Genomic DNA, 15,178 nt, shown 5'->3' with positions numbered 1-15,178 from the left:
CTCTGGCGTGGGGTCTAGTGATGATCATTGGACCACCGGCTGGGAGGGTGGCTGCCCATCGACGAAGCCGTCCATCATATGATGATCACTTTCTTCCCTTCAGCGCAGAGTGACAAACGAGATAGAGAGAGAGAGGGGGCGGAAAAAAAAGTTAAAACAAGAAGAAGGGCACGCCGCCGAGGCGGCTGTCACGTCACGAACCCCAAACACACCGGATCATCATCGGATGCCGGCCACACACACACATAGTGTCCGGCGCGCGAGCCATCTACACCATGAAATTTATTAATTCAATTACCCTCACGTCACTTTCACGAGTCCGTGCGTACATCTCGTGCGTTGTGTCCTCGCTGCTGCTGCTGCTGTGCCGTGGTTGGTCGCTAGAGGTCCCAATTGAGCAATGAGTCGGCAAACGCAAAAGCACCGGGACCAGCAATCATTGCGGAACGCTGGCCACCGGTAGTGAGTGTCACCGAGACTGGGGGCTATTCTTGTTTTTTGTCGCTTTCTGCTTTGGAGCACGGACCGTGGGGAGAGGGACCTCCCCCCCCTCGCCCCTTGTCCGGCTAATAGCAACACACACACACACACACAACCAGAGACACGCAACACGCTTTCCGGAGTCCGGAGTGAGTTTAATAAATCAATTTAATAATTTGTTGAACCAATTACGCGAACGCGCGCGCACGTGTATGTGAGCGCGTGTGTGCTACGGATACGGTTCCATTTGACACCCACACCACAGCCCCAAGGGGATGAAAAGCGGAGAAAAAAGGAAAATAAACAGACCTCCGCTCACACCGGGCCGCCAGTTGACGGAAGATGATCGAAAAGCAGAATAACGCCGCTCCTCCTGCTCCTGCTGTTGGTCGCTTAATTTGCCAGCATAAAGATGTGAGAGAAAGATTAATAAAAAGAATGAAAAAAAAAGTTAGTCGCCGCACAATCGGAAACATCATGTACCGAGTGTGTAGTGGGAGTGGTTGGGAGTGAAAATGATACGGAATGATATTGACAGCCCACACATACTGGTAATTTGTTTTGGTATCCGGGAGATCCCGTTCCATTAGCGTCGATGCGCCGAGCTCTTGGATTCGTCAGCTTTTTAGCTTTCGTTTCATTTCGTTGTGCCGCTGTGACAATTTAATCTCGTTAGCGGAAAGTTTTCACTGGCGAGGGAGTTCACATGTGGCGGGGCGGAACAGGGGAACGCTGACCGAGTGCCGAATGTCGGCTGCAGCTGTAGGATCAGGATGATGGTTTTAGGTTCTGGGGAATTTTAAAAATATGATAGTTTGAGGTTTGTTGATAAAGCACGTGTTTTTTTTTCTTGGCTTACATTTTAGAGGATATCTAGGATGGGATAGGATCTGGGTTAGAATTGTGGAAATAGTAGAAAGTTTTAGATTGATAAAACGGGAAATGAATAACAACATGTAATGGTAGTATTTGCAATATAATTTTTATTGCTCTTTTGCTAAAGAATGTTAACATCAGGACTTGAATGTTTACCACAACATGTGAGCGCCCTATTCTAACTAGTTTTTGGAATGTTTTCTTAATTCAATTTTATTCGAATGTTAAAATTTCACTTTAGCAGAGCATTGAAACAGTAACAATGATCTGGTTTTGCTCCAAAGCAATTTGTACCATCGATTCCATCGCTATGTTCAATCGTTATTGAGTGATATTAATCATTCGTACAGGTTTAACTTTCTCATATCAGCTGTCAGTGCGATTACAAGATTAAGGATGGAAACGTTAGCAAATGTAATTTATAATTTATACATAACAGCCAATAAAGGAAGACACACTTTGATTCCCTTGATGTGGATAATATTCTCGTAATTAAGTTTTGAATATTTCCTATCATCTTTCCCGGTATGGACACTAAGCTGTACATTCTGGAGAAATTACTCAGTTTAATGACTGTCAACAAATCGAACTGGGTTTGCGGTTTTTATTGGAGTTTTTGTCATGCGCTGATAAAACGAAAAGCATTTGAAGTAACAATTATTAGAGCGTTTGTGGATCATGCGCCAATATTTAGGAAATGTGAGAATTGCAGTTGAAATGATTAGGTAAATTGAATTCTACGAAAAATTCAACAGCTATATTGTAATAGTAATAGTATATTTGAATTGTGTGGAAAAGTACAACATTTTGTATCAGATGTGTCTGCTGATGATGTGTGATGTGTGCCTCTAGACACAATTTCATATCGTCCTGAAGAACATCAGAAAAATGCAATACCTTGAAAATAGTGGTAGTAAAATAAATACAATCTAAACATCGTTTTGACCCTTACTGCATCAAAACTGATCCAGCTGCACCAGGAAAATTAAACTGGAACAGCACTTAGCTGATTTTGAAAAAAAAAAACTCAAGACTGTCTCAACGAATGATTTTCCACCACCCACGGAAAAGTTCAATAACTATTGACTTTAAAATCCCATATTCTAAAACTCTTCCGAAGAGGGACCTCTCTGTTGATATTGCAACGGTATAACTTGCTGTTTACCCAAATTCCTAATAAATCTGTATCAATTTACAAAACAACACACCATAACAACAGTTTTGTTGCCCTGACAACCTGCACCCTGAGTAGATCAGATCGTAAACTGATGCCCTCCGCTGCATTTTGTGCAGCAACGCGAGAATCCGTTTATCAAACATGTTACACACAGGCTCTCTAACACGATAAGATAAAGTGGGCCATCTATAATGCACTATCGTGCATGATTGGGCGGAACTACTCACCATGTGTCCCAGCATCCACAGAGTTCGTGCTGGCGCGAATGTGGGAGCACGACTTTATCATGGCGTCGTCGTTTTACCGAGGCGTCAATCCGATGGCATTGTAATGTCGGCGCGGTCAGCCCATAAGCTCCGACCGATGCATCTGTGAATGCCGTAATTTAATTTATGACCCAACGGCCAACGAAACGGACGTTTCAGTGACTAATCAAACCAATCAGTATCATTGGCTTCGGATATCTGCTCTTCCCTTTCTCTCACTCCATCGCTCCGTGCGCAATGTGTGACGTGTTAGATTTGTGGGCAGAGGACGTCAAGTTCCAAGTTCGAGTGGTCTGTGCGCCCTCGAAGACGATGAAGCCGGTAGAGAAATGATGGTGCTATCCAGAAGAAGGCAACGCCAGGCCAGGCCAGGGGTCCGGGAAGTGCCATAAACAGATGAAAGTCAGACACGCGCCCGCGCGCGCGCACACACACACACTCTTCACGCCTGCTCTGTTCCTTCTCTCCTCTGCCTTGGCTCGATTTATTCAATTATGCTCTATTCTAACGCACTGCGAAGGAAGGGCGGTAATAATAATGATGTTAGCTTCATCGCGCCTACGCACCACCATTAGTGAGCCGGGACGCCGGGCCTTAGGACCCATTGCGAGCCATTGTTTGGGGGACCTCGAAGGGTGCGCGTATGATGCGCTGCTGTGCGGAGGCGGTACCACCTTCGCGGACTCTTGTTGGACCTTGGAAACCATCCTCTCACCGCTACTTGTTGCTCCAGGTTCTTGCCCGGCTGCAACTTGCATCATGATCTTTCCCCCCTTGCCTTGTCTCTGTCTGTGTAGGTCTGTAGGTGAGGCGTGAATTCAGGAAACAATTGTGTGTGTGTGTGTCGCTCACCATGGCTAGTGCACCGTACGCCCAGGTCCAGGAGGACGGTGCGCACCCGGGATTAACAGCTCAGACACATGCGTGGTGCGTTCCTATACCTCACACACACGCTCACACGAATCCACACAGTCCATGATAGGTTTGAATTATGAGTTAATTAAATAATCTGCAGCGAATTCGTGGAAAGCGTGGCAGGAGATTTGCTCCATGCTCGGCGTTCGGCCGAGCTGCCGCGTACACCGAGCTTCACCGTGAACGGGGTTAAGGATGATTGATGGCGATACCCATGTTTGCGTTCTGCGCTCGAATTTCGTACGTCGCAGTACCCCTTCGCCTGGGTTTGACATGCTGCCGGACCTCGATGCGAGTGTCCCGAGTACCCGAGAGTGGTACGAGAGTATGCCGCTCGCGCTGCGGTCCTCTGATGGCTTACTGCCTTTTGACGTCTTCGCCTGGGTGCGTCAAAATTTGTGCGAAATTCCATAAACGTTTCGTTTCGATTCGATCCGCCGATCCACAGCACGAGGGGCCCGGGATCTGGACCTGGGCCCACCAGACCTCGAAGCAGAAGGAGATAGAGTCGTTGCACCGCGTCGGAATTAATGCCTGATGATGGTCTGCGCAAGTATCGTAGATCACGGCGCTGCTCTGGCAGCGCTGGTCAATGCAGTTGGGGGCCAATGTTTTGACAGATGTCAAAACCTGCGGCAGCAAATGAACCTGGAAGAGCAGGAGGCTGGGACACAGAGGATTACATTAATTGCGGTCCGCCGTTGCTACGACGCGAACTGTTGGGTTTGAGATCTGGAACGGATCTTGGCGAATTGCCTGGGAAACCGACCGACCGTATGCCGCCGTCCGTTGAAACACAAAGTCAGCAGCAGCAGCAGCAGCAACAGCAGCAGCAGGTCAGTGCTCCGGGCTGTCGGCTGTTTGCGGTTTTGCTAGCGATACTAGGGCAACCATGGTAGTAGGTTCATTTCGGGATTTAATGACCTACAATATGGTCGAGTCGGTGCCGTGCCGGTGATCAATCATGGTCAGCGCGATTCGTTAAACCCAGAACGGGCACAGTTTATTTAGAGGCATCAACATTAAACATCGACTGCAACTGTTTGTCATCAGTTCCCAGGGGGGTACACTTTCCCTTCGAGATGCCGGTAATACTACTACACGCCTAAATGTTATTTGCTGAACAAACCCGGTTTTGATCATCAGTCAATAGGGCGCAAAAAGGGTTTTATTTTCTCCTAGAACGTGGCGTGGCCTTATATTTAACCTTCTCCGATAAGTTCTCGTGCCTTCGTTCCACCAGAAGTTTGTAGGTAAACAGGACTCACCTGACAAACAACAAATTGAATCCTTTTCCATTTAATCTGCCCCCCAAAAAGTTGCCGATCCGGTTAATTAAAATTCCTCTTTACTTAACGTGCGTCCTTCAAAAGCGACTTTTTTGGGGCGACTGAGAGGCCGCTTCAAAGGACTGTTTGTCAGGCCGTTGTACCATTAGGATACATCAAAAGTGAGACACCTATTCCCGGTGCTGCTCGTTCTGTTGCACTGCACTGCAAAGATTATCCTGTGATTGAGGGCCATCCTTTCATCACCCAAGCTCTAGTGGCGGAAGGCCGTAGTAGGCGCACAGTGACGAGAGAGAGAGGATTTCAATCTTCGCATCTCCGGTGATGGACCAGCGGGGGTTGCTTGGATCGTCAGCCGGGGCAAGATACATAATTAAGATGAAAGAATCTGCGTCATAAACGTAGCTGTGGGGATGAAAAAAAAGAGAAAGTTAAAATCCTGAATCCTTCTGCATATCCTCCTCCGATACACACTCACACCGGCCCGGAACCGGTTTGCCGGTTGGCTCTGTAGGAACGCTTTGACTCGGCGGCACCGACAGGATGCCGACACGCGATGCCAGCAATTCACAGGCTCCAGCCAGGTCGCCAGCAGTCTGCAAACGTAATTAAACATATGTAAATGAGCGTGTCTATGTAGCACGAAATCTTAGCCTGGCAACCAGAAGCCGGTACAGTACAGAACGAATAAAAAAAAACGCAGCGAAGGTCCGCCAGGCTGCTAATCTCGGTAACGAGAGAACGGTCTGCTAACGTGCCGACATGCACGGGACACGGTAGCGCGTGCTCAGACGCGGGCAGCAGATCCAGCCCCGGCGGATGGTCAACGTTATTGCAATGGTACGTCCCGCTTCATGGCGATGCAGGTCACAGGGCGCAATCTGTTTCACATATTTTGTAACATCTGTTTTCGAGAGTGCAACTAGCGCATAGTATCTGAGTTGGAGGCTATCCAACAGTGAATACTGATGCAGATGTAGCAGCTTATGGAAACATTTCATTTTTACCTCTCCAGCCACCGGTAGAGGATACAGGAGCATATTATGAGATCGTTGGATACAAACAAGACCTTAATTATGTTGCATGCAGATGGCCTGTGTGGTACGCAGGTGAGTTGAAGTGTCTAAACTTGTATTTTTTTTCGTTTTTTATTCAGCATCTAATCCGTTTGATGATTTGTTTCAAAATAAGATACACTTACATTTCACCGTCAAGCTAATAATGACTTGACACTACCGTAAACAGGGCTGGTACCTTATCAACCTGCGTCCTGTATTCTGTTACGTGTACCCCCCGGGGCGGGAGGCATAATGAAATGGGCATTATGCTGCACAGCGCAACAATGGATACTAAAACCCCGAATGGCGTCAACGGGTGAAATGCTATGCTCCCGGGAAGCGCAGGATGATGATGATGATGATGAGATGCACAGCTCGAAGCGATCCACGAAGAACGATCCCGCGCCCAGGTTCATCCAATACATTCTGAACAGACGTGCGCCCGTCGTCGCATTGTGCTCGGCGTCTATTGTTTCTGTCTGCTGCTGTTACTGGTTGGCACGTACGCAATGTTATGTCTGCCGACGCCACGCCAGCGCTCACAACATTAAATTACAAAAGGTAATTGAAATAAATTATGACAAACTTTATTCGCATGTTTGCCACGTCAAGGTGTGGCCACGGGCCACGCTTCCGTTTCCATTACGTCCATTTCCATAACAGCATCAACGCGTTCTGTCCCCCCTTTGCTACCGCTTTGAGGCACTGCATTCTGGACACCTGTAGTAAAACCCCTTAGTGGTTAAGAGACTAGCACTATTCTCATCTTGGAACACCGCTCCCAGTACTTTCGTCGTCATAATTGTGACCAAGGCTGCCTGAAAGATTTTATGAGTTAACTCACACGCTCGTACTAACGACCGTACTCCGATGCAACGCGCGCAACTTTACTATTGTTGTTTGTTGTCACGATGTGCTCTGAACGCCATCCTCTGAGTACATAAACTCTATTTTATTTGAACTTTCTCATCGCGCCACCAATGACGGTGCATCCAGAGTGTGGTTGGAGTGGGCTTTACAGGTGAATAATATGGTAATCGCATTATTTAAGACTTTTCTTTCATTCAGACTTGCACCAACGGACGGAGGTTCCGGCAGTAGACGTCATAAACTAAAACTTATTCAGATCGACCAGCTCGGTCTCAACCGCCAATCGGGAAACCATTTTCTGGATTGAACACCGGCAAACCGTTCGACCCATAGCCGATGAAGAATCGACGTAATTGTGCATCGCCGAGGGGGGAAGGAGGGATGTTAGTCGACGCGACGCGAATCTGTTAATTGATCATCCATCATGGGATTAATCCATTCGATTGCACATTGCCGTTATGACGTTTCCTGCTCGATATGGTACGAATGTTGATGGTTGTCCGGATCTATAGACTGGTCCGGAGTAGCTGTTTTGTGTAAAGTTGCTCGGTGAAAGCGTGGTCCTATGGTGGGACGTTGGTTTCCCAGGGTCGCTTTTGAGTCGACCGATGGCAGTATTGCTGCATTCGTTGCACTCGTCAAGTTGCGTGTCAACCTGTCGCAGGGCAGTGCGTTGCGTGGCGCTCGATATCGGTTTGCAGTATCCTGATGGTTGGAAGGACAGTTGATGAAGCTTGTTTTCGTTGAATGCATTAAGCATTTGAGGGTCACATTTTGATGAAACATGGTTTTGGGTACGACTTATTCTGATTTTCTGATTACATCAGTCTCTGATCAAGTGTCGATCGTGCTTATCAAGATAACGTTTCAAGGTAACACAGCTTTTGACAGTAATTTTAATAACAAAGTTGATATTTCTTACACTATATTCATTTATTATAGTACTCTCATTTGTGGCGTGAAAAATTGCATAACTATCACTTTACATAGTTGCATCATTGCAAGGAGTTGAATTGCACATCCTTCTGAATTACCTGCATTCAATTACACATCGGTTCAATGTTTTGTCTTTGTACTTGAGACTGAGGTGATTATTTTACCTCGAGTATTTTTATCAAAACTTTTTCGATAATAATTATTCAACGCATTAAGGTCTCATCAAATCTCGACTTTCTTCATTTCCGAAACAACACTATCCCAATAATTTAATACATTCTTCGCTTTCGTTCTTTCTTCTTCGTTGAGCATTTCTTCAAATTTTTTCAAAATGTATTTATTTACAATCCAAACTATTTGCATTGGTCAATTTTTGGCCGTAGTTGGAAGTTTGAAAAGTGTTTTCTAAAAAAATTAACGGGATTGCCGCGGGCTTTATCCATATTTAAACATTTAAAATACATATCCGCTGTATTCCGGCAAGTTTGACATTAAAAATAGTTGAGTAAGAAAAACAAAACTGATAACTACTTCGTTCTTATCTTTCACAGCTTCCAACTACTTGAAGGATATTCTTTGGTTTGTAATATCTCAAAAAGTGTGTAAGTACGGAGAGTCTTTTCAGAGTCGGTTTCGTTAAGTAAGAACACAAAGTAAGAAAAATGTCACTAACAATTTTAGAGCTACAATAATTCAGATTGCACTTCGTATGTCGCTTTACTATTCGGTATTTGATATGACTAAAGACCGGTTCATCGACATTTGAATGATTTAAAGATTCCTCCGGTCGCCTGCCAAACAAATTTGGGTTGCGTAATGCCCTTGAATGCGGTCTCCGTAAACGATTTCCCTCGTATAACAACCACGATTGCTGCGGCATTTCAATAACCACGTCATTATAATCTTCTGCTTCTTCTTCTTCTTTTTCCTTTTCTTCTTCAGAACACACAGCTCGATTCGATGTGCCCTTAAGAACTATTGTGCTGCCAAACCGGAGCAACCTGGTCCTGGTAATCGACCCAACCGGTGCAAAATGTGGTTGAACTACACACGCACACCGCGTCTGGGGCGCATCGTCGTCGTCATCGTCGAACTTTTCCCCAAAGGGCATATCGTGCGCCCGGGATAAGTCCGGCATTCTGCGGGCCGTGCGAAGCTAGAGCAAACCACAGTATGCGGACTCCCTCCCCTTTTTCCTAGAATCGAAAACCCCTCGAGCCACGTCTAGCTTCCTGCGTCTGTCTCGGAGTCTTTTGATTCGACAGTTCGATAAGCGCCACCGTTCTTCGACATCGCGGCCTCCTGCGTTTCACTCCCTGTCCTGTGCTGCCGGGCTATTGTGCATCGCTCCGTGAGGAACCGAAACCACCGAGGAGAAGGGTTTTGTGCTGCGCCATCTTGACGTGCAGCTATCGCGTCTTGATAACGCAAAATGGTTGTAATGACAAAGGCCTGCAGGCAGACAGACAGGCAGCAACAGCAGCAACAGCAGCAAGTGTGGTAGGCCATCCGAACAATCCAGGAACTAGGCAGAAAGGAGCAGGGCATGGTTTTCCGCAAAACGCAGATGCGATGAACCTGATGGTTGTGGCTACTTCTTCCTCGATTTCGCTTACCGAGGAACCATTAGGCATCACGAACTCCCCTGCATCCCGGGCGCTACGCGCAAGAAGCGGTAGTTAGCGTTCACGAATCTTGTGGTTTTGGTTTCGGATCGATTGCACTCTCCGGTGATAGGAGCAGCGACTCCTTTCGGTTCCTGCCAATGGGTGGAATAGAGATACCACAAAACCGATTACTCTCCGGTTGATCCAGTTTGGAGTAAAATTCTGACATACTGTGCCTAATACCGTTCCGTAATGGAAGCCAAATTGAGCTTCAAGAGCTTCGGTTTGTACCGTAGCAGTACCTTAACCGCACTCTCGGTACTATCCTTAGAGAAGAATACTCCACAAAAATACCTTTATCGATTCACTTGTACGGCATTGCACTTCTTGGATAAGTTCTTCAGTGACGTGGTATCAAGTGTTGTGCTCTAGATCGTTGTAGAACTCCAATATACCAGTATTCGTTGGTAGAAGTTGGAGAAGACGTGCGGAATTTGAGAAGTTTCAAATTCAGTGTTTAAAGATCACAATGAATCTCAAAGTCGTGCTACATTAAAGGGGCGGTAAGGTTAAGGCGCGGGGCAAAAAAGGTTCATTTTTTAAGATTTATTGTAAAGAAACCATTCAACTTTATTTCTTTATCTAATTTTTTGTATTAAACTACTTTTCTTTTCTATAATTTTTGGTTGTATTTTGTGGAAGATTTGTTAAAAACTTCATGGCATCCAATTTCGAAGGGGAAGTGTTCAGAGATGTACTTTTTTCATTGTCCATCATAGCTTTCTGCTGGATTCTTTTGTTAGAGTATAAGTTTATCCAAGTAGCCCCATCGACTTTTTGTGGGTTTTTCAATTTTTCCATTTTAAATAGATTTTCGAAGTTAAAAAAAGTGATGGTTTTTACGATTTTACTTCAAAAAACAAATTTTAGATATTTTTTAAAACAAAATTTCAACAATGTTTACAAAAACTCGACCTTGTATGGAATGCGTTTTTCCAAAAATCAATATTCTCTTGAAAATATAAGCATTAAAAAACCAAAACAATAAATTTGGATTAAAAAGTATAATACCTTACCCACCTCCTAATACCTTCACTCAGCTCAGGTCTAACAAACAAAACAATTCTTCCAACACGAACATATTGTAAACCACATCTGGACCGTAGCATACCGGAACCGATAGGGAGAGCGTCTCTCCGTTCGTCCACTTTTCACCATTCTAATGCATCTCGTTTTGATGCTTGCGCTTTTGTACCGACGAAGCATAAAATTGCATTTCCACCATCTGCACACAGACACACACATACAGACGCTCACTCAGCGCAAAGCGTATGTCGAGGGATTAGCTTTCTGGAGAGACCCAAGCGGAATGTGTCGGAAGAAAGGCATCTTTCGGTAACGGCAGCAGAAGCAGCAGCAGCAGCACCACTTTGGGGTATGGAGATTATTGGCAAAAGATTAAAATTTATGGTCAATGATTGTTCCTTTTGGTGGTGCGCGAGTGGCGCATCGTGGAAAGGCACAAGGGGAAGGGATGCCCTTAACCCACTCGCATCCCGCTCCGGCGACGGATCGATGCCGCTGCCGCAGGTTGTCGGTCGTATAATGCTGATTCAGTGCGAGGCGCGCGAGCACTCTCCAACTGCCAGATTGTGGTGACGGTCGTCGTGCACTGGGTTGTGGTCGCTGTGGACGAAAGACGCGGCCAAGAAGCGAGCGATACGTGAACCTGTCATACCCGCAAGCACACCTTACGGAAGCCGGTTGGTCGGTTGGTTTGCGAACGGAACGGAGTCTGGATGGTTCCGGAGCTCTTTCCTGAACCGAAAGACGGGGATTCTGGCCTAGGAGGCGGTCTTTTGGCTCGTGCTGGCCCCGATGCAGCAGCTATTGTATATGCACTGGAGAAGGAATGTTAATGCTGGGGCTATTATTTTATTAACATTAGAAACGATCTCTGGATGTGTGTCGGTGTGTGTGAGTGTGTGGCCTGAGGAGGTGGTCCGGTAGTGGTCGCGTTTTGGTCCACGTCCGATGTTATCGAATCGTCTTTCACTGCGCGTGCCATACTGACCACACCGTCGTCACCGCCACCGCAACCAACCAACAAACAAACAAGTGACTCCGGTGCCAGTGCCGGACTCCTGGCCCCTCTCGTGTGCCATTTCGAAAGGCGTGCCCCTGGCCGGTCGCTATCGGTCATAAAGTGGTGCAAATTCCGCCAGCGAGTTCCAACGAGAGGCGTAGCCGCGAAGAAAGTATTCAATTCACGGGCGGGCGACACGGACGGAAGCCAAGCAATGGTGACGTTGGGTGTGTGTGTGTCCGTTCCGCGGCCGTGCGGCCTATCAAGCGCGGTCTTACCACCCAAACATAGCTATTAGTAGTTAAAACTGCGCTAAAGTGGCTTATCGATACATTGTGATACAGTTTACGGTGGCCCTAAGGATAGGAAAAGGGGGGTGGTGACCGGAACCTCCTCTTATGTTGTGCCCGGTGCTGTTCCGTGCCTCCTGCGGTCCCGTATAAATCACCGATCGACCTGATCACGCGCTGCACGCGAACCCGATGCACACACACGCGGCGGACGCATGTTGCGCTCGCAATCACAGATGCACATTCCAGTCAACGGTCCGTGATATTGGCCCCCCACCCCTTGGTATGCGTGGGCAGGCGCAAAATCTTGTCAATACCGTTACAACTGACGTATCTGATTGATAAAACAAGAAGAAAACAACGGGGAGGGGAAAACAAAACATGCTGCTTATGCTTATGCGGTGGTAGGGAATGTGTCTCGTAACTTACAGTGGAGGGCGTATACGTGCTTTCACTAAAAGTAAGTAAATCTGTTCAAAAAATCAAGAGCAAATTGTGACCCAAATTTGTTACAACTTGTATGAGTAACATTGAAGCAATAACAGTCATGAGATCTGAAAACGTGATTTGAGTTCTCGAAAGGAGATCGTTTTTATCTCAGGATGATAACTAAGAGAAACAATAGAATTAGCAATGGTGACTATATCCAAAGTCAGCACCTATTTGATTTAATTAAAAAAAAGCCCGTAACTTAATGTTACAACCGGTAGATTGGAATTAGCAGATGAATTAATTGGTGGATAGAAAATGGTCAATCGCTAGATGGTTCTAATTGTAGCCTATTTCCTGTTTCTAGCATGATCTGAGAAAGAAACCTATGGTCACTGCAGATTATATTTTTTCGGACTTCATGGTTCGTGACACTTTTTCACTTTATGGGATACCCCAATTGCTACTATTCCAATCATATCTTTTAGGCTAACCATAACAAAAACTATTTAATTGAAATAAAATTTCAATAAACCTAGTATATTTGTTGACGCAATATTTGATGAAATATTAAATGAAACAGAAGTTTTCGCTCACTGTATAGCACTTCAGGACCTAGTATTTTTCAATAACAAGTAAAAAAAATATTAAGTTCTGCATTCTATAACAGGGCAGTTGCATTGTATGTAGACAGTATTTTGTAGGTATTTCGGCTTCACAAAGATGACAGAAAGGAGCTGACCAATGTTCAAACACTTCTTAAATTTCACCGCTGCAATTGCAAGAAGAAACAATTCCCATTTCGAATTCTCAGTCGGAAATAGATAATAGAATTCCCAATTTTCTTTCAATTGTCGTAAAAATCACAACCACAGCTAAAGAGAGCGATGATAAAATGAATGAAAAATGAAGCAAAACTGCCCGAAAGTGCTTCGCGGTAGGTACACTGCTTGATCATCGCCTCTGTTTACTTATAATCCCCGTCCCAAAAACAAACACATTGTGTCTTGTTTGACACCCCTTTTACCAGCGTTTACTCGTTCGTTTCGTGCACCGAAGACGAATCTTTAATTTTTCTTGTACAATAAAGACCGAGGGAACGGTGGTCTTCTCCATCCAGCCATGAAATCATTTCAAAGGGAAGCACACAATAAACAAACACGAAACACATGCGCCTTGGTCTCTGGTGTACCAATCGCGTAGACATCACGGCTTGCAGCACGGTTGCAACATCGTTGCCGCTGCCCTAACCGGCGAAGGACGATCCTTAGCAGTGTCGCAGGACGGTCACTACAGACTACGTCAAATCCTTCAGTCGACCTGGGTGGAGTCGTAAGGTTCATTGTTTAAAATCAAGAATTGCACGTCACCCGGCCGGTGGAGTGGGCACCATGATCCTGCCCGACATTGCATTGTGGCAAGCGCCCCGAGGGTACCGAGTGTAACGGCACCGGCGGTAGCAGCAAGCATTAGAGCCAGACCCATCTTGGAAGAGCTGCGAATGTCTGATGAGTCGAAAATGAAATACAAATAATCCGTTCAAGTCTACTGCTGCTTCTGCAGCTGCTTGTGAGGTGCTGGTGTGTCTGTGTTTACCTTGCGGACATTGAACGGGGAAGCGTCAGGCAATTTGTTAGCGTGACCAAATAACTTCATCCTGTTTGGGTTCCATTAAAAATAACTGAAGGGAGCTCCTGCTTTAGTTTTAAGAAGCACTTTTAAATGGCAGTAGTACATATAAGGTTTAGTGTTTTTTCAAAAGTGTTTCAAAAAGATTAGCTAAGCAGGTACGCTAGTAGTAGATTAACTTACCAAGAATTTTCATTACTTCTTAGCAAAATTAAAATGTTTTTTGAAACAAAATGTATATTATCTATCTTTTACGTAGCACAGATGAACAATTTGAAGAGCACATTGATAATGCACATCGGCAAAATTGTATTCATTTGGTATTCAACCGTTATGTTATAACAGTTGCGCGAGAAAGATGCGTGCAAATTTGAGGAAGAGAATGTAGCATACGGGAATTCCGTACTCAGTCGCTGTAGACAAACTTCCCGGAATTGAAGGCTATAGCCTTCAGCAGCAGAATCGTCTGTAAGATTTGCACCAATTTGGAGTTTTCAATCCGCCACCGAAGACGTTTATTTGTACAGCTTTCGGCACGGTACAGTATGGAAGCGTATGCAAAAGAATAAAAAAGCGTCTTATTGATTCTCAGAACTACAATCTGTGTCGCCTGCGCACCGTATCAGGTGTTTTACCGTTTACTGGAACACATCTGTTTTGATCTGCTGCGTACAGTACGGTAGGTAAGCAAAAAATCCGTTTGATTTACGCTGAGAATGTGTCATTCAGTCGTTGCGTCTCACACGATCGGTTGCGTCAGTCTGGTGGAGTCTGTGTGAAGTGCTGCGTGTTATCAACTCAAAATGGAGCAGGATCTCGTGGAATCCAACGTGGAGACTCTGCAAACGGTGCTGCATGAGCGATTTCTATATGCCGCCTCTCGACCTGGTCCGTGTTACAAGCACACATTCCGGTAAGGTACAACTACTTACAGTCACTTAGAATTTTCATTAATCACTGTCGTATCTTCTTTTAGAACAAAATCATTCCTGGAACTTGTCCGGCTTGCGCTATTATCACTCGCCATCGAATGTATCTATGCAGTGGAAGTGGCCTTCCTGGCACCGATATTCTTCACCTTGGGCCTACCGTACTCGGTGATGTCCATGATGTGGGCATTACCACCGATAGTGGGCATGCTGGTTATACCCGTCATAGGATCGGTGAGTGATCGTTTGCGGATGAGCTGGGGACGTCGACGTCCCGGGATGCTTGCGATTGGGATCGCCATTCTCTTAGGCATGATGTTGATACCTTGTGGTGGAGCGAT

The sequence above is a fragment of the Anopheles darlingi genome, chromosome 3, assembly GCF_943734745.1.
Source record: "Anopheles darlingi chromosome 3, idAnoDarlMG_H_01, whole genome shotgun sequence".
Classification (NCBI taxonomy): Eukaryota; Metazoa; Arthropoda; class Insecta; order Diptera; family Culicidae; genus Anopheles; species Anopheles darlingi.
This window is presented reverse-complemented; position numbering follows the sequence as displayed.